The sequence below is a fragment of the Galeopterus variegatus genome, unplaced genomic scaffold, assembly GCF_000696425.1.
Source record: "Galeopterus variegatus unplaced genomic scaffold, G_variegatus-3.0.2 Scaffold4646, whole genome shotgun sequence".
NCBI classification, from domain to species: Eukaryota; Metazoa; Chordata; class Mammalia; order Dermoptera; family Cynocephalidae; genus Galeopterus; species Galeopterus variegatus.
This window is the reverse complement of record NW_007730757.1, coordinates 82,337-101,513: the sequence shown is the minus strand read 5'-3', so window position 1 is coordinate 101,513 and position 19,177 is coordinate 82,337. Positions and strand designations below refer to the sequence as shown.

Below are 19,177 nucleotides of genomic sequence, written 5' to 3'. Positions count from 1 at the left end.
GGAGCCGGGGGCGCGCGCCGGGGCGGAGCTCGGCCCCGGGCTGAGGAGACGGTGGCGGGGAGCGCCCTGGGGGCGCCTTTCCGCGCCCAGGCCCCGGAGGCCCCGAGAAGGCCTCCGTGGTCTCCGCGTACCGGCGACCGTGTCCCCGCTCCCCCACCGCCTACCTGGCTGGCTGTAAAAGAACAGCTCCTCCCGAGGTGGGGTTCAGCGGTCGGGGTCGGCCCCCTGCGCCGGGCTGGGCGGGTCCCCGAGCGGCGCTGAAGTTGGGGTCCGGGGCTGCTGCCTGCCAGTCGGGCGGGGAGGGGAGCACCGCCCCCGACGGCCTCGGCCTGAGTGCGCGGACTGGGGGCTGTTTTGAAAACGCTTAATGCTCCATTGCTAAAAATGTTTAATAATAAACAGGATGTCGCTACTCGGGGCCTGCCAGATGGTGGTTTTTCTTTTTCTTTTTTTTTTTTTTCTTCCCTCGCTTGTAAGAGACACCGCACTGTTGAGATTGTGGGGCTCTAAAGAGTGGATTTGCCACCTGCAATTGGAAGGCGTTTTTTCTTTTCTTTTCTCCTCTTTCTAAGTATCGTGGGAGGTCGGGGCCCACCTTTAGGCAAGAAGAGGTGTTTTTCAAGGCAATGGTGAGCTTGAAGGAAGTGGGAGAAGGGGGGCTGGGGACGCTCTGTGGAGTGTGTCATTTGCTAAATGGCTGCCTGGGTGAAGCCTTTAATAAAGCCCTTGGTTTACAGGACTGTTAAACTTTCCCTAAGATTTTTTTTTTTCCTTAAAGGTCAGTGTGCATTTGATGTGGGTTTGTACGTTGTCATCCAGTTTGGTTTTTGTAACCGTTCGTCTAAAGTCTTAGCATAGTTTCCCCGAAGCCAACTGCATCCGTGCAGCCAAGTGTGTGCATAGCGCTGTCGTGTGAGTGGGACTGGGGAGGCCCACGTTTCAGGGTGCAAATGCTGCTTTTGTCCCCTCTAAATCGAGCAATTCTGGAGCTCTCTTGAGTTGACATCGACATAAATAGGGACATTGTACCCTCCACCTTTAAGCGTTGGGAAGATGGTAGGGGGACTGGCATGCAGTTGGTGCTCAGTAGTTGTTCCTCCTATGTCTGCTTGTGTAACTGCTGTTAATTCCCAGGGCAGGCGTTAGCCACTTGGGGTGCCACCCACAGAGCCGAGCTGTGCCTGTGGACCACAGGTGCTGGCTGGCTGAAGGCACGGACAAGGGAGAAGGAAGGAATTCAAGGCACAAAACATTATTGCACTCTTATTCAGTGCTAGGCCTTGGTGGGGAGACAAGGCTGGGAAAGAGTGGCGGTTGGAGCCCTCAAGAGCTTGATAGAACTGGGCTGTGTGGTAATAGATCCCTGTCTTTGAACCCAGGGCGCCTGCCCCTTTGGAGCTGGGATTAAGGCAGGGCCAGAACAGTACGATGTACTCTGGACAACAAGCAGAGGCCCAGAGAGTCCCGCCTACTGAGGATAACTGCTTTTCTTTGGGATTGGCAGATAATCATTTGGGGAGCCTTTGCTTGTTCAGGCAAGTGTGTCTCTTGGAGTCTGAGGAGCCGGGTTCTGGTCCTCACTGGGTTACCTCTAAGCCTCAGCTCCTGTATCTGTAAAATGGGAATAATTATTGTCTGTCTTGGGTATCTGTTGGGGCTCTTGGGAGCTTCACATAAGATTATTAGCAAAGTGTTTCCATCTGTAGGAAGATAATGAAATCGTGTGTTGTTTTTGTTGGTTACCTATCTCTCTGCTTCCTTTCTCTTAATTCCTGACCTTTTTCTTGTTTTCTTGGTTGATGGCATTGTGATCTCCCCACCCCAAATTCTGTGTCCAGCAAATTTTTTGATGTCGTGACTATCGCCCAACTGCCTGGAAGCATCAGATTGCCTTAGAAGATCTAGGGAGCTCAGCCAAACTTGGGTGTCTTCTGTTTATTGGAGACCATGGAAGGACTGAGGTTAAAAAAAGGGGAGGCTGACCCCAGTCTTGGCCACAGGTGAGGACTGAGACCCTAGTTGCCTGTTGCCCAGACCTGTAACTTGTTGGTAAGTGGCCCTGGAGACATTCTGCTGGACATAGCGGTTCTGCAGTCTGGTGGGGAATTTATTTTGGTTCATTTTGGAATTCCCACAACTATCTTGGTGGTGGTTTTGTTTTTTAAATCTTCCGTGGAACCTCCTCCAGACCTCCTGGCTGTGGCACCTAGGTGTTTTAACAGGGTCATGTCGTCCTTTCATTTTTTCTCTCTTCCCACCTCTTGGCCCATCCTTTCAACCTGACTTCACTTGGGTCCAGTCTGGCTCTGGGCTGTTCCTTAGCTGGTTTCATAGGGAAGGAGACAGTTGGCTGCCCCCCCACCAAGATTTTTGATTACCTGTGAATGTTAGTTATCCATGGCCCAGTAATACTGACTGCACAGTCCTTGTCTCAGTCCATCCTGGGGGCCTCCCATCTCCTACATTGCTGGGGGCCCTCTCCAGTCTCCATTGGGCCCACATAGGTAAAAAGAGCCTGGGGAAGAGCCAGAAAACCTTGGGAGAGTGGAATTTCAGGAATGGCAAGTCAGAAGTAATTCCAGCATGGGTCTAGTTGCTTTGGGCTTGGCTGAGGGATTCTTGTTATGCCTTTTGGCATAACCTCACCTCCTCACCACCCCCATCCTCTTTTGAATTTCAGTTCTCTTTTTTTCTGAAGTGTTATTTTATTGTACTTCCAATTTTTTTTTCCGCCTTGCACAAAGTACTGACTCATGTTGCTAATGGCTGTATGCTGGTTATATGTCTCATTCTACAATTTAAGATTGATCCTTTCTCTGTTGATTTCTGTTTCAAACCGGAATAGGCTAGGTGGGCCAGTGCATGTATTTCTCAATTTGGTAATGAGGCTTCTGTACTGTCCAATGTACAAATCTTCGTATGGGCAGGTAGGTATCAATTAGGACCTGTCCTAGGTTTAAAAACAATGTGTTTCCCCCTGAAAAATAAAATTTCCAGCAGACATCTGTTGGGTTTTGTGCTCCGAATATTTTTGGTTTTTAAATAAATTCTGCGTGGAAAGGCAGGGCTAACTAGACTTATCTTCTTTTTAAATCATAACTCAATTTCTTTGTAAGATTCTTCCTGGGATTTGTGTAGCCTCAGAAAACCTTTAGTCTGGGGCCGGCCGTGGCTCACTCGGGAGAGTGCGGTGCAGATAACACTAAGGCCACGAGTTCGGATCCCATATAGGGATGGCCGGTTCGCTCACTGGCTGAGCGTGGTGCTGACAGCACCAAGTCAAGGGTTAAGATCCCCTTACCGGTCATCTTTTAAAAAAAAAAAAAAAGAAAACCTTTAGTCTGTCATTTGGACAAAGAAAGAAAGGCACTGCCTGTGGTGCTGCAGATGGGAGAGGGAGAGGTGGCAGATGATGAGCTTTCTGGTGAGGTAAAATTGTTTATGACAAGCTTAAGGTTTAAGGGTGCCATTTAGACTGGGCCTCCTCACCTGGGAGCTCGCAGACCTGGGCCTTGCCATGGGTGATGTCACTGTTTATAGCCGTGGGTGGCACCTGGGAATTCTCTTTGCTCTGGGAGGGAGGTTTGCTGTGGTGACTTGAGCTGGAGTTTTGGTTGAGCTTGTCCTCAACTGTACTTGTAGATATTCCCCGTGACCTGAGAAACATTCTTCTCCTGAGCCAAGGGCTCGGTGGTGCCTGAAAGATGCTGGCAGTGCCGCTGGTTTGTGAAGCTGTGCTTGCAGCTGGAGGTGTCTGTGGGCAAGATGAAGTGTATCTCAAGTTGCTGGTGGTTTTTCACATTCCCCCTCATTACTTCCTTCTGTTCCTACCTCTGCAGCCAGTTTTGTAGCTCCAGTCTGTGTCCTTTCTTCCTCCTTTCCAAGAAAATCAGCAGCCTTTTCCTCTTCGGTGTTGCAGAAGCAGTATTTATTGCATTTTTAATTCACGTGTCATGCAACAGATACTCTTTGAGCATGTGTTATTTGCCAGCCATTGTACAAGGCTCTTTAAATACATTTTTCCCCATTGATAAAAGTAATGTTTTCACTGAAAAAAGAATTGGAAAGTACTGAAAAGAATATGAAAATAAAAATACAAATCACCTGTAACCTCACCATCCAGAGAACTACAGTAAAGATTCTGGTGTGTTTCTTTCCTTCGATTATGTTTGTGTTTTTAAAATCGGAACAATACCAAATATATTGTATACACAGTTGATAGTTTGCTTTTTCCTCTTAATGTCATAGTGTATTTCTCTAAGCTGTTGAAAATATGATTTTTTTGTAATTGCCCAATTGCTCTTGTATGGATATGCCATGATTTATTTAATTCTCTATATTTGGCATGTAGGTTGTTACCCATTTCTCTATCTTATAAAGAAAGTTTAGGGACCATCCTTTTGTGTAAATCTTGGTTCATGTCACTGATTGTCTCCCATAGGTGGAATTTCCGGGGTCAGAGGGTGTGCAGGTTCATTCTTAGTTCTGTTCTGCACTGTCTCGGTTTTTCCTTCAGTCCTTGTCACCTTCCTCTCCAATTGAGCCCAAGATGGCTTCCTTCATGAGCCGCCAGATCCTGGGCATCTCAGTCCTGGTTAAGCCCTTTGATGAGTGAATTTGGGGTCTTACTCCATTTACTGGTTTGCGTCTGGACAAGTGTCTTAAACACTGGTTGTTCTGGAGGCGTGGAGATGTGGATCTCTGTGCCCTGCAGGCATTGCTCAGGAGCTCCTGGTCCAGTGGGGTGATCTCCTCCACCTAACATTGTCACCGCCCTCCCGTGATTCTTTCATAGCCCCTACTGCTTTTTTTTTATAGCACTTTTCATAACTTGTAAATACTTTTGTTTAAAACAATTTTTTATTGTGGTAGAGGATACTGTATGTAACATAAAATATATGATTTTTAAGTGTATAGTTCAGTGACAGTAAGTACATTCACAGTGTTACGCAACCATCACCATGTATCTCCAGAGCTTTATCTTTCCAAACTGAAACTCTGTCCCCATTAGGCACTCCCCATTCCCCCTTCTCCGGCCCCGTGGTAAGTACCATTCTACTGAATTTTTTTTTGTTTTTTTGTTTGTTTGGTTGGTTTTTGTTGGCTGTCCTGTGTTTGGGGATCTGAAACCCTGACCTTGGTGTTATCAGCACGTCTAACCAACTGAGCCAACTAACTGGCTGGTCCTTGTCTCTATGAATTTGACTACTTGGGTATCTCATATAAGTGGAATCATCCAATATTTGTCATTTGTGTCTGGCTTATTTCACTCAGCATGGTGTTTCCAAGGTCCATCCATGTTGTAGCATGTGTTAGAATTTCCTTCCTTTTTAAGGCGGAATATTATTCCATTATGTGTATATACAGTGTACCACATTTTGCCTATCCGTTCATCCGTTGATGGACGACACCTTGTAAGTATGGTTTTGTTTTTATTTATGGAATCGCTCTTCCCCTAGTGGGTGATTGCATGCACTGTGGAGCAGAATCCTGTCGCTTCCCTTTCACCACTGGGTGCTTGGTGTCCAGCACAGAGAGTGCACTCTGCACTCCATCAGCAGCACAGGGTAAGCTGTAGAGCTGTGTAAGAGGGTCCCATAGGAGCCCACTGAGAGGTCAAGCCCAGCTCAGCCTGGGTGTGGCTAGTCAGGGAATACGTTCTGGAAAATGTGATAAGCATCCCTTGCAAATAGTATGCTGAGCTTGAAATGACTTGAAATAAGCACCTCTTGCAAATAGTATACAGAGCCCTGGAATATTAAAAATGTGTTTCTATGTTGAAGTCAGACACGTATGGGTCCCAGAAGAGGGCTCATGGGTCAGCCTGTTCTCCAGAGCCCAAAGCCCTTTGAATGTGAGAACATTATACAAGTGCTCCAGTGTGGCCAGTGGCCAGCTGAGGGAGGGCAAGTGATGACTATGGCTCTGGAAAGCCCGAATGGACTCTCCCTACATGCTCCAGGATCATCCCTTTGTATAGAACATGGGATGGATTGCTGCAGGACCTACTGGAAAGAGGAGGTCATCTCCAGCACTCTTTCCATGGTTCCTTTGTGTCTTCCAGAGCTTTTTGCAATAGGGGTGTTGACATACAGCTCAGAGCTTAAAGAACAGCTCTGTTCCAGGCCTGCCTGGGAGCGGCACCATCACTCCTGCCTGGCTGACCTGTCAGTGGGACTGAATGGGCCGAGTGTTCAGAGATCACTGGGGAGAGCAGAATGTTGTCCTGAAGCATAATGTGGAATTTTCTGGTCTTTTTTTTTTTTCTTTCGGATTAAAAGTTAATTACAAAAGTATACATGCTTGTTGTTTAAAAAAAAAAGAAGAGAAAGCAAATGTACGAAGAGAAACGAAAGCTCTCTTCTCCCTACCTTTCCAGGCAATAACCACTGTTGACAGTTTAGCGTGTTTATTCTTCTAGATTCTCCATGCACACATAAATATGGCCTCATGTAAGTAATAGGTTTTTTACAAAAACAAAAATGGGATCATACTATTTTTTCTTGTATTGCAGCTTAAATTTACAAACATATTATCATGAGTATTTTTCTATGTATTAGTATAGACAGACCTACTACATACTTAATGTTTTAAAAATAACATTGGGCTGGCCACTTAGCTCAGTTGGTTAGAGTGTGGTGATACAACACCAAGGGCAAGGGTTTGGACCCTCGTACCTGCCAGCCACCAAAACAAACAAAACTCATTTTTTAGGTTTTTAAAAATTTACAGGTATATAAAGAAGAAAAAAAAAATAGTTCATAATCCCATGGCCCAGATATTCCCTGCAGACTTGTTTTTAAAAATAAAAGTAGGTAGAAAATTCAAGCTGTCTAGAAAGGTATAGAGTCTCTTCTTCAGTCCCTCTGAAAGGAAATGGCTGTGAGAAGTTTCGTGTTATTCTTTCCAGAAAAAAAAATACACATTATCCACCCACATATTTATATTCTTAAAGCGTGCTGCCTTTTCACTTGGTAAAGTGTCTTCACAGCACACAAATTACATCATCTGTTTCAGCAACTGTAGAGAGTATTTTGTGGATGTACTTGATTTAACCTGTTTCCTATTGGTGGACATTTAGGTTATTTGTAATTTTGGGACATTATACAATTTTGGTAAAATTGTGCCAAATTTCTCTTCAGAAACATTATACAGTTTGTATATAATAGTGTTGAAAGGTATGTTTCTGCAGCATGGACTCTCCCAATTGAATAGCATTTTGGTAAGAATTCTGCTAACTTCCTCTTCAAGAAACTTTGTATCAATTTGTATACAATAGTATGTGTGAGTGTGTTTCTGAATTGTGAAATTTTCTAAATGAATAGCCTTTTTTGGGTCATTTTGGGTGTGCATGTTTCCTAATCGAAAGCAGTCACTGTTTCAGCCATGATGTAATCAGTGTGGGGTCTTATGATGTTTTGATAAGTCTGGGTAGGCATATCAGAGAAAGAGCAGCTCCCTTCACTGAGGTCTCTGCAGAAATGGCCATGGCAGGAATGGCTCTGGGCATCTTGTTAGGTTAAGGCCAGAAGGAGGTTATAGACAGAGGCATAGGTAGCCAGGTCTAAGTTTGATTTGGGGTATCAACTAAAATAACAGTGCCTGGTGCTTTCTTCCAGCTTTTATACGTTAGGGCCTGGAGTATACAATTCAGACCTCCTTCATTTGGAGTTTTCTGAGGTGCACATTTCGCAGTCCTTGGTTGCTTTGTTGCTTGTTGCTGTTGCTCTTTCTTTTTTCTTTTTTTTTTTTTTTTTTGGCGGCTGGCCAGGCTGTTACTGTTTCTTAATGTTGGCTGGAATTTATTTGGAGGCCGATCCTCTTTTGCATCTCCTGACAATGGCTATTGAGATCTGCTCACTTTCCTACTTGTGTGGCTACGCTAATTGTCAGGTTAGGGCCATAGCTAAAGCCAAAATGTTTCATTATTTTAGTTATACTACGTTTTCCGTTTGAATTGTCCAGGCTAGGAGTTAGGGTCCACAGACACTTCAAACCCATTGCACAGACTGGATCACCAGACCCCTCACATGCCAGGCTGGGTCACCAGACCCCTCACATGCAGGTCCACACTTGGTAATTGGGAAAGATCCCAGGAGCCGTTGGCAGATGACCTGAGCTCAGTCCTTAACAATAGCAGCTTGCAACAGCATCCCAGGGGCACTGGCAGCAATAGCTTGCAGCAACAGCCTCTAGCAGCAGTAGCGGCCTCCTTGGGGGCATCCTGGGGGGAGGGGGTGGCTCTGTGGATCAGAGCCACTTGTCCTTTATACTTAAGTCGATAACCCAGGACACCTGGGTGCACATGCACAATTATATTAGACAATAACCAAGGAACACCTGGGCACACATGCATATTTACATCAAATGCCCCGCAAGATTCTGAATATCTGAGGGGCCCTGTCCTTTTTCCTTCACTTTCCCTACACTACTCAACAACTTGGCCCCTGGGCTCCAACTTTCTGCATCCAGTATTTCCAGATCACACCTAGAGGATGAAGTGACTGCAGAAAGCACCTGGAAATGCCGGAGTGGTATTTCATCAAGGTTAGGTTGGGAGGGATTTGTGCTCTGGCAAGGTAAGTGCCTGTCCAGAGGAGGCGCAATCAAATTACGCTGCTCATGTCCTTTCTGTAGGTTATTATCTTTAGCTTGAACCTAGAGAGAGCTCCCTGGGAATGCCTTGCCCTCTTGTCTGTTCCTCCTCCTGGTGGAGGGTAGCCTCTTTGGCAGGTACTAGATCCATAGTGCAGCGTCCCACATTGGAAGTCCTATTTTGGGGTCAGCTGTCTTCAAATTTAGGTTCTATGACTTAACAAGTTGGTGACCAGCCATTTATTTAATCTTTTCAAATCTCCATTCTCTTTGTTTGCAAAATGTGGTAGTAGCAGCTTCGTAGAATTGGGGAGAGGAGTCAGAGGGTCATGCACTGAAGTGTTTGTAAGGTATCTGGCACAAGGCAAGCAGGTCTCAATAAACAGTAGCTATTAATGGTTTCTGGATGCAACATTCGATGAGGGCCTGGGGGTTTGGCGTAGTCAGGCGTATACACTTGGGACTTGTTTGTTTACTAGATTTAGGGGTTTCTAATTGTGTGCTAAGTCCTGTGCTACATGCTAACGATTTAGACCTAAACCAAGTAGCTCTAACAATTTAGACCTAAAGCAAGTAGCCTGTGCCCTCACCTCCAGAAGCTCAGACACCTTAACCAACAAGGGGCAGGTGTGTGGGAGCTCTTTCTGCCATCCATCTCTCTCCTCCAGTTAAATACTACTGCAGATGTCTTTTCCATCTAACAATGGCATTTGATTACTGGCTGCTGCTGTATGCTGAGTCTGTTGAGTTCTTGAAGAGACTTAGGTAAATGTCTTAGAAGGAATGAAGGTAGGCATGTTAAGGCAGTTCCTGGGTTCTGGCTGCAACCCTGATTTGGCATCTAGCACACAGGGGTGTTCCCTTCCGCCACTTAAAACTGCCTGCTGTAGGACCTTGAACAAAGAATCTCTTTTACACCTTTGAGCCTCAATTTCCTTATCTGCCAAGTGGGGATGGAACCTGTCTCATAGCATTGCTGTGAAGAGTAAAATAATTCCCAGGATGCATTTAGCACAGTGCAGGGAACCTAGTCAACTCAGGAACGATATGAAGTGTTAATTCTGTATTGCTCAGTTTACTGAGACATTAAAAACAATTTAACAACAGTAACAGTACAGGCTTGTTAACGAAAAATCCAAACACTCCAGAAGTGCACAAAGTAGAAAATGAAAGTCATTCCTTCCTCCCTGCTGTATCCCTTTTTAATATCTAGGGATGACTACTGTCTTGAAAACAATTGTTTTTCAACTAATTGGAATGCTTTGACTACCCATATGAATTCGAAACCTGAAGTGACCATTGGGAGAGAGGAGATCTGAATGTTTCTAGGTATATCTTGGCTTTTTTGTTTGTTTGGCCACTGGCTGGTATAGCATAGGTATACCTTAATGTAAATGGAGATGAGTAAAAGACATTGCATATGTGGCTCCCAGCACAATCACTTCAGCCTCTCCTGTTTTGGGGTTTGGGGGGGGGGCCACAGTCATTCTTTGCACCTCTTGGACGAATCATAACATGGTATTGGTGAAATTCAGCAGTGGGGAAGAACAGATTTAATTAAGAAGTGCTGCTCTCCGAAGATCTCGAAGCTTTCTGATTTGGTATTGGGATGGGGACGTGGTGGGCTGCATGCCCTGTGATGTGAACTTGTTAGGGTAAAGGGGCAGCACAGTCTATGTTTTTTTTAGGAATTTGGGGGAGATGATGGGGTGGGGTAGGGAAGTTGTGAGAAGAGAGTTTTACTAGTGGGGTAGGGGATCTGTGTGTAAGGTCTTTATAACTTTTTTTTGTTATGTATAATAAGTGAATAGAGTTAGTGTATTTGCAGTGAGGGCAAATGTTCTACCTTGCTGAAATGACAGGTCGGCATACCTGTGAATGCCTCTGGAGAATACCTAACCCTTGTTTTTGGGTTTGCCCTCTTTGTTACTTCAGACCTGGTTGTGTGCCCAGTGACTGTAATTCTCCTGAGTTTCCTATAGTGTCTGAGACTTGGAGAAGAAATAGTGCGTGGGTTTCAGTTTATAGTCCTTTGGGCTTTGTTGGAAAACTCAGCCCTTTAGCCCTTCCGCCAACCTTCAATATCTTTGGATTTATTTATTTCCATCAAAGAGAAGGTGCTTTTGTGGGGGCTGAGTTGTTGATGAACCACCTCCATATTAAACTCTCTAGGGTGTGTGGCTCAGCTCTGAGATGATGTGGTGGAGCCAGAGCGAGCACAGTATGGCCTTGGCCTGTTACTTCACTTCTCAGCCTCCTCATCTGCAGGTAGGGGGTGATAGTAAGGACAGCCGCCTGAGCGGTTGCTAGGAGGATTCTCTGTGCAGCTGTCATGATCATTCAGCAGCCTGATGGAGTACTTCCTCACTCAAGCTAAAGGGAGGCATTACATCTGGGTTGGAATGGTTTGTTGCTAAGGAGTCTCCTTTGGGGCTTCTGATGGCAGTCACTGTTGCCTCTTTTCTGCCTCCTCCAGCTGAACCGTGGGAGTGCCACAGTTCGAGGAGTGTGGGAAGAGGAAGATGGGTTTTTTGTTTTGTGTTAAGTAGGCTGTGCTCTGTGTCCCTTTGGATATTTGCTGCTAAATGGCCTCTGACTCCTGTGTAATTGTGTAATGAAAGGCCTGTGGGCTTGCAGGTTTCTCTGGGCGGGGTTACAGTTCTGGACTCCTTCCTCCCCTTCCAGCCTTTCAGTTCCTTGGACACAAACTAAAAATGTGCTTCATAGAAATGTCAGGTGGTACAGAAATATATTGGCTCAGGGCCGGCCCGTGGCTCACTCGGTAGAGTGCGGTGCTGATAACACCAAGGCCATGGGTTCGGATCCTATATAGGGATGGCCGGTTTGCTCACTGGCTGAGCGTGGTGCTGACAACACCAGGCCAAGGGTTGAGATCCCCCTACCGGTCATCTTTTAAAAAAAAAAAAAGAAAGAAATATATTGGCCCAAGCCTGTAAAGATACATGTACTAGAATGTTGTGTGTAACATTTGTCATAATATACAGGTAGAAATTACATGTTTATCCATAGGTCAATGGGTAAATAAAATATAATCCCACTACATAGTGGAATGCTGTGTAGGCATTAAAAAGGATGAGGTAGATTGCTATTTATTTTCTTAGATGACCACAGTATATTAAGAATCCTGGTTGCAACATAATATAGTAACTTTCCACATTTGTAGAATAAAGATTGAAGACCATAACTCTGCTGATAGAGGTTTAAGCAGAGAAAAAAGGTAGGGAGGATAGCCACCAAGGGGTTAACAGTGGTTACATTTTAAGTTGGATTGATTTGTTTTGCACACTTTAGTATCGTATGAATTTGTTATACTGAATGTGTATTAGTAACATGTATTAGTTACAAAGATAACTAATTACAAAGGTAACTCATATAAGTTTAAAAACAGACATGCCTGTTGGTCTGGACCAGGATTGGGCAGCTGGTGCATTGTTGGCTGTTTCCTGACATGAGCTCCAGCAAGAGCTTTGCCAGGCATATTTCACTCGCACCTATACAGAGTGCCCTGGCTCCCAGTATTGACCCCGATGGGTCACATGAATACAACCAATTCAATCGTCTGCCTCTCAGTGTGTGTCAATGCCCTCGGAAACTGCTTTGTTGATCTGGTTAGAAAGAACAATCCATACAAATGCTGTCTCCAATTTCTATTCTCTATTAAATCAGATCTTACAATAAAGAACATAGATTTCAGTTGCATTTGTAAAGTACTTCTTGCCTACTAATTGACCATTATTTGTTGGTGGAAAAGGAAAGAGAAGCTGAAATAGAGCTAGGTATTTCATATGTTTCTTTTATTTGTCAGGTCCTTGTTATATTTTGATGTTGAAGAGGGAGGCCTCTGTATGGCACATCTGTCTAATATATTGAAATATAAATTGTCTTTTTTTCTCTGATTGCTAAATTAACTGCATATTCAAAAGGGGAAGTAGGCCAATAACTCTGCAGACTGCACATGAGATTTCTAGCCAGTCCTCTGCAGGTTCAGCCCAAGGCTGTCTGCCTGTGAGCTGGGAGGGGAGCTCAAGACGGACCCCTGTGGGTGAGGAGCTTGGAGCCAGCACAGACTCTGGGGGCATAGGATGCTGAGTCAGGGTGAAGTAGCCAGTGCTAGCTCAGACCCCACCCTGGGCCAGCCTTGCACTTCACATTCTCCACAGCCCAGGAGTACCAGCAGAGCCTGGGAGTCCTCTGGGCATTGGGCATTTGTGGTCATCCTCTGGGGCGCAAAGCATGACTCTCATGGTCACAGTAGCAGACATCGTTTCTCTAGTGCCCATTTAGTGTCCAGCCCTTCCTGGGTAGGTCTGCATGTTGGGGTGACCTGAGTTTAAGTTCGGGTTTTTCAACTCCCTAACTCGATGATTGTGACCTTGGGCCAGTCATGTAACCTTGCTGAGGTCTTGTCTATAAAATGGGAGTACTAATATGTTTATCTCAGTGGTTCAAAGAACTCCTGTTTTGTTTTGTTTTGTTTCCTTTTTTTTTTTCTTTTTTTTTTTCTTTTTTTTTTTCTTTTTTTTTTTCTTTTTTTTTTTCTTTTTTTTTTTCTTTTTTTTTTTCTTTTTTTTTTTCTTTTTTTTTTTCTTTTTTTTTTTCTTTTTTTTTTTCTTTTTTTTTTTCTTTTTTTTTTTCTTTTTTTTTTTCTTTTTTTTTTTCTTTTTTTTTTTCTTTTTTTTTTTCTTTTTTTTTTTCTTTTTTTTTTTCTTTTTTTTTTTCTTTTTTTTTTTCTTTTTTTTTTTCTTTTTTTTTTTCTTTTTTTTTTTCTTTTTTTTTTTCTTTTTTTTTTTTTTACTGACCAGTAACGGGATCGCAACCCTCGGTGTTGCACCCACACCGCGCTCAGCCTGTGAGCGGGAACCGGTCTCCACATGGGATCTGAACCCTCGGCGGGAGCGCCGCCGCGCTCCCAAGCGGCGCACTCTCCAGTGTGCCACCGGACCGGCCCAAGAACTCCTGTTTTTAAATTCAGTTTTACTCAAATGTGCTCATTAAATTCATTAAATTACTTTTGGTTTTTCATTAATTTTTTCTGTTTTCTTTCACATTCATTTGTCTTTTTTTCTGACTATTCTGTTCTTTTCTGTTAGGAATTAAAATTTTTTAGGTTATTAAATTTTCTGAGTACAAATTTGTCTTTGTTTTGAAAGTTTTGTTATGTAGTATTTTGTGTTTTTTTCATTTGTGCTACTTTCTAGACATTCTGCAGCTGTGGTTTTGAATTACCCTTAGATTCAAAAGTGTTTTAATAGAGAGTTTTATGTTTTACAGCTGTTGTAGGGTTATTTTTATTTCTACTTTCATTGTGTCCTGGTTTATTGCACAGTGGCCAGAGATTTTTGCTTTTCAGAATTTGGGATTTTCCTTAAAGTCTAATATGCAGTCACTTTTTGAACATGTTTGCTCTTCTACTTTGATCAGGTCATCTATTGTCTTCTCTATTTGGGTGGGCTTGATCTACTAAAGTGTAGAGATTTATGCTTTTCCTAATTTTTTATCCTTATGGTGTTATTTTTTTTCATTTTAAAATTACTCTGCATATGTAGGTTCATGTCTGTCAGGTTTTCATTGTGATTGTCCCCCGGCCCTTTTAAAACTACTGTCTTTGTTCTGCTTCTTACTCTTGTGTCTGGATTCTTTTATTCAATATATTCGTGAGCTTTATCCAAGTAGTTGTGTTTATTTGTTTTCATTGCTGAATAGTATTCAGTTATATGAATATAATAGTTATCCATTCTAGTGGTGATGGACTTTTAGCTTATTTCCATTTAGCTTTTCCAAATAGTGCTGCCATTAACATTCTTACACATGTCATTTGATGGAGGTATGTACGTGTTCTCTTGGCATATACCTGGGAATGGAGTTGCTGGGTCACAGGGTAGGCACATGGCAGTGTTAACAGACGGCTGCCAGTTTTCCTGTGATGGCACCAGTTGGCACACCCACTTAGCAGTGTGTGAGTGGTCCTTGCTCCACATATTTTCCAGCACTTGGCATTGTGAAGATGTCACTTCTCCCCAAACTGGTGTCTAGATTCCATGTCATTCCAGTCAAGGTCCCAGCAGGCTTTTCTTTTATTGTTGTTTTGTTTGGAAATTGGCAAACTCATTCTGAAATTATGTGAAAATGCAAAGGACCAAGAATAATCAAAGCATTCTTAAAGGACAACAAAACTGAAGGACGTGTCCTACCAGATATGAGGACTTTATAAGAGCTACGGTAATTAAAGCAGTACACTGTTGGCAAAAGGACAAACAGTCTTGAAACAGACTGCATATAGCCACTTAATTTATGACAAAGGGAAAAGGTGGCCTTTTCAAAAAAGGTACTAGAAAAATTGGAATCTCCATAAGGGGAAAAAAATAAATCTTTACCACAAACCATATCCAAAAACCAGTCTTGGATAGATTATATATCTAAATATGAAAGTTAAAACAATAAAGCTTCTAGAAAACATAGAATATCTTCATGATTTTGGAGAAAGCAAAATTGCTTAAATAGGACACAGAAAGCACTAATCAGGATGGAAGAAATTGATAAATCGAACTACATTAAAACTTGTATTTTTTGCTTTTTACAGTGCTCCAATAAAATGCAACAAATGCTGTTTTTCTCATTGCCCAGATGTGTTGTGTGACCTGTCCCGTTTGTTCTCCTGGGACCCTCTCTCCTGCTCTTATCAGGACCGGTTCACTCTCTTGCCTGTGGTGGAGCTGCCATCTTGGGCTTCCTTTGGGTGTCATTCTGGGACTTGTCTTTGTCCCTCCATGTTGGATCCTTATTTTCTGGATTCTGTGTGTAGCAGTTGGATAATTTGGGCATCAAATAACAGCAACTGTTTTTAACCATTGTCTCAAGTAAATGGAAGTCCAGAAGTGGGCAGGTTTGGGACTGGTTGGTCAGTGGTTCCATAGTTGAGGAACGAGGTGTCTTACTCGTCTGGATGGGTCATGTACCTGTTCTGGACCAAGCACTAGCAAGGGGAATGGGTTTTCTTAGACCAGGCTCCCCTTCCTTGCAACTGGGTGCGGGTCAGCCTCCCACAGGCTCGTGGCTGCCTGAGGAAGGACACCGGACAGTTAGCTGCTGAGTAGGCAGGCAGGAATGGTCCTGTGACATTTGCTTCTCTCTCTTGGTTTGCTCTCTTATTGGAGCACAATTCTGGGCAACTTTCTGAGAAGGTGAATATTTTGAGTCTTTGTATAAATCTGAAAAAGTATTTTTCTGTCTGCACACTTGACTTGGTCAGCTGAGAGTTGGATTCTGGATTGAAGTCATTTCCAGAGAGGGGTCAGTGATGCTGGTGAGTGGTCATCGTTGCTACCCATGAGAGCCTGTTGCCATTCAGGTTGTTCCCTCCTGGGATCTTGTATTTTTTTTGGGGGGGTGGGTGCCTTTTAGGAGCTTTTAGGTTCTTGTCTTTGTCCATAACATTCAGGAATTTCAAGTTGTACCTTGTGTTATTTTTATATCCATTGTTCTGAGTACTTGGTGGGCCTGTGCAATTTTGGGTACTTCAACTCTGGAAATTTTTCTTGTATTTTTTATTTGATCATTCCCTCCCACCCACCCCCTCCTCCATGTTTTTAGAACTTTTAGTTAAATCTAGTCTCTTGGATTAATCCTTTAATTTTTGGGTAGAGTGGTTATGACTGGCATTCATATCTTTGTTAACTTTTCTGTGGTTTGTTTGACTTTATCTTCCACCTTTTGTATTGATTTTTTAAAAAAAAAAAATTTTAGAATAGTTTAGATTTATAGAGAAGTTGGAATTCCCATATACCCTGTTTCCAGTTTTTCCTGCTAAACATCTTTACATTAGTATGCTACCTTTGTCACAACTGATGAACCAATATTGATACATATTATTTACTAAAGTCTATACTTTATTCTTAGTTTTTATTTAGTATCTTCACTTTTTTTTAAAAAAAAGATGACCGGTAAGGGGATCTTAACCCTTGACTTCGTGTTGTCAGCACCACGCTCTCCCAAGTGAGCCAACTGGCTGTCCCTACATAGGGATCCAACCCGTGGCCTTGGTGTTATCAGCACCACCCTCTCCCAAGTGAGCCATGGGCTGTCCCCTTATTTAGTATCTTTTCTGTTCCAGGGTACCATCAGCCATCCCTACATAGGGATCCAACCCGTGGCCTTGGTGTTATCAGCACCACACTCTCCCAAGTGAGCCATGGGCTGTCCCCTTATTTAGTATCTTTTCTGTTCCAGGGTACCATGTTCCATTTAGTCATCGTGTCCCCTTAGTTTCTTCTAGACTGTGACAGGTAACAGGCTTTCCTTGTGTTTGATGTCTTCAACAGTTTTGAGGAGTGCTGATCAGGTTTTTTATAGAATGGCCTCAATTGAGATTTGCCTGATGTTTTTCTCACGATTAGCCGGAGGTTATGAGGTTTTGGCTGTCATACGTTTAAATCTTGCTAAGGCTTTTTGTTTTTTGATTGTCCCTTAAGAAAAAGAAAATCCCCATTTTGTTTCATGGGTGCAGTATCTTCTCTTAATTTTATGGGGATATTCATTTTATATTCCATATTTTTTTATCTTCGGTTCTCGGCAGTGTCTATTTCCTCCAGGTTCTTTGTCTATTTGGTCTCTGTCTTTAGTTGGCTGTCTCTCAGGTGCCAGTGGTCTTGCGCACACACAGCTGTTTGGAAACTGGGTGGGCAGGTCAGGAGGAGCTCTTCAGTGTAGGGTGGGTGGATGGGAGGCTGGCCCTTTTCTCTTCAGTCCCAAGTGCTGGTATCTGTAGGTTTTCTTCCTCTGGGGTTGGTTTTTCCAGAGAAGACTCCTTCCTTCTGTCTTGCCTGAGGAGTGGAGAGAGGGACATAATGTTTGTCTGCAGGAGAGACCATCAGCCTGAGATGTCCATGATTCATTCACTGCTCAGGTTCTCACTTTGCTTCCTTTTTTAACTCCTTTCTTCACCCCCACCCCCAACCCCTGGTGGTCTCAAGTCTGGACATCTTTAGTTTCATTTATCCAGCGGAGGAGTGAGGGAGGGGGACATAGGAGTCTAGCTGTGACACATGCAGCCTTTCAGCCAGTCCTCTCCTGCTGTACAAGGCACCTGCTCACTCCTAGCACCTCCTGGGCATTTTGACACTGCGCAGGGGGATAGTAGTTTTTGTAGCATCTTCTAGTCTGCTGAACCTGTTACTACTTGCATCTGCTCTTTGTTTGCCAAAGTTGTTCCTGTCTTCCGGGCTCACCTTGTTATGTTTCCCTTACGTGGTCTCAGAAGGGTGAGCCATACCTGCCTGCGGTCCTTCTGCCATATTCAGGTGGCACCCCTCATACTCTAAATAGTGCTTCTTTGAGTTGAATGGAATTGAATTAAGGGCCATTTCTGGGATGCGTCTGTGCCTTTAGGTGCACATACAGTCATATTTATGTACATCGATGTTTGAGTATTTTTGTCAAATACAACACTCTGCTGCCTTTTACATATGACCGGTCCTGGTTGTCGTTTTGTGTCAGCAAAATTTAGAGCCACTGTTTGCTGTGTGTAGTGGCTGCAGAGTATTTTGAGGCCCAGAAAAAAGGGCCGGTTGGGATGTCTGGTCATTTGTCACAACTTCCTCACATAGATGGAGAGTGAACTTCTTTGTCCTTTCACTCCAGACCTCCTGAGAAGGGGACCTGAAGACCAGCCTGGAGGCAGAAGAGTTGGTCACAGCTGCAGGGGGTGATGGCAGGAATCGCCCATATTTATTGAATTCCTTCTCTATGCCAAGGAGCATTGCACTGGGGGTGTTGGTATTACAGTGGGTGACTGTCATCCTCCTCCTGAAGTAACCGTCTGGCCCCATTTTGTAGGTGAGGCAACGGTAAGTGGATGAGGTGGCATCTGGCCTCCCAGGTAGGGTCCTGCTGCCTGCGAGTGGAAATTTAGCCTCCCTAGGGAGCATTTGCCCCAAGAGGCCCGCTAGTTCTCTTTAGGCTAGGTGGAGTTCAGAGTCAGCCGTGGCTGTTAGTTTGTGGGAGATAGAACTGATCTTCATCTCTCCCCTCTCTCTGTCAGGAAGGTAGGGAGGAATGCTTTCTCCTGGGCTAAAGAAAGTCGCTTCCTGCCAGAGGCAGGCCAGTCTGATTCCACCTCCCACTGTGCCCAGATTCTAGCTTGCTACTGGTGATGTCATTCCTAGGGGAAAGGCTCTGGGTGTAAACAAAGTCACTGCTGGGCTGGCCAGGGACAGCTGCGGCTGGCTGGGACGTGATCGTCGTTGTGAGCTTGTGCTCAGCCTGTCTGCCACCCTCTCTAAGCTTTTTTTTTTTTTTTTTTAAACAAATAGCAAATCTGTTTAGAATTTGTGTACAATGTTTTATGACCTTTATTGCTAAGCTCTTTTGAAATAGGAAACAAAAACATGATTGAAAAGAGGAGCGGGAAGCAGATAATTAGTACTGCAGCATGATGGCACGTGGAATTTAAGTGACTGTGCTGTGCAGAGAGACCCAGTGTTGTGTCTGGGAGCTGGTTTAGGGGCGATATATTTTTTTTTTTTAAAGCTTTACGGTTTTTCTGTATCAAGCAGATACTCTTTTT

At 43.8% G+C, this 19,177-nt stretch overlaps 1 protein-coding gene across 5 annotated transcripts in view; it reads left to right on the top strand.

Annotated features, from left to right (window-relative positions):
- Positions 1 to 554: 554 nt before the first annotated feature.
- Positions 555 to 19,177, top strand: part of PRRC2B (proline-rich coiled-coil 2B) — an 87,197-nt gene continuing 68,574 nt past the window's right edge. For all 5 annotated transcript variants that reach the window (XM_008588044.1, XM_008588046.1, XM_008588042.1 and 2 more), the window contains exon 1: positions 555 to 629. The gene's annotated coding sequence lies outside the window, so the exon portion shown is untranslated. The remainder of the gene's footprint in view (positions 630 to 19,177) is intronic.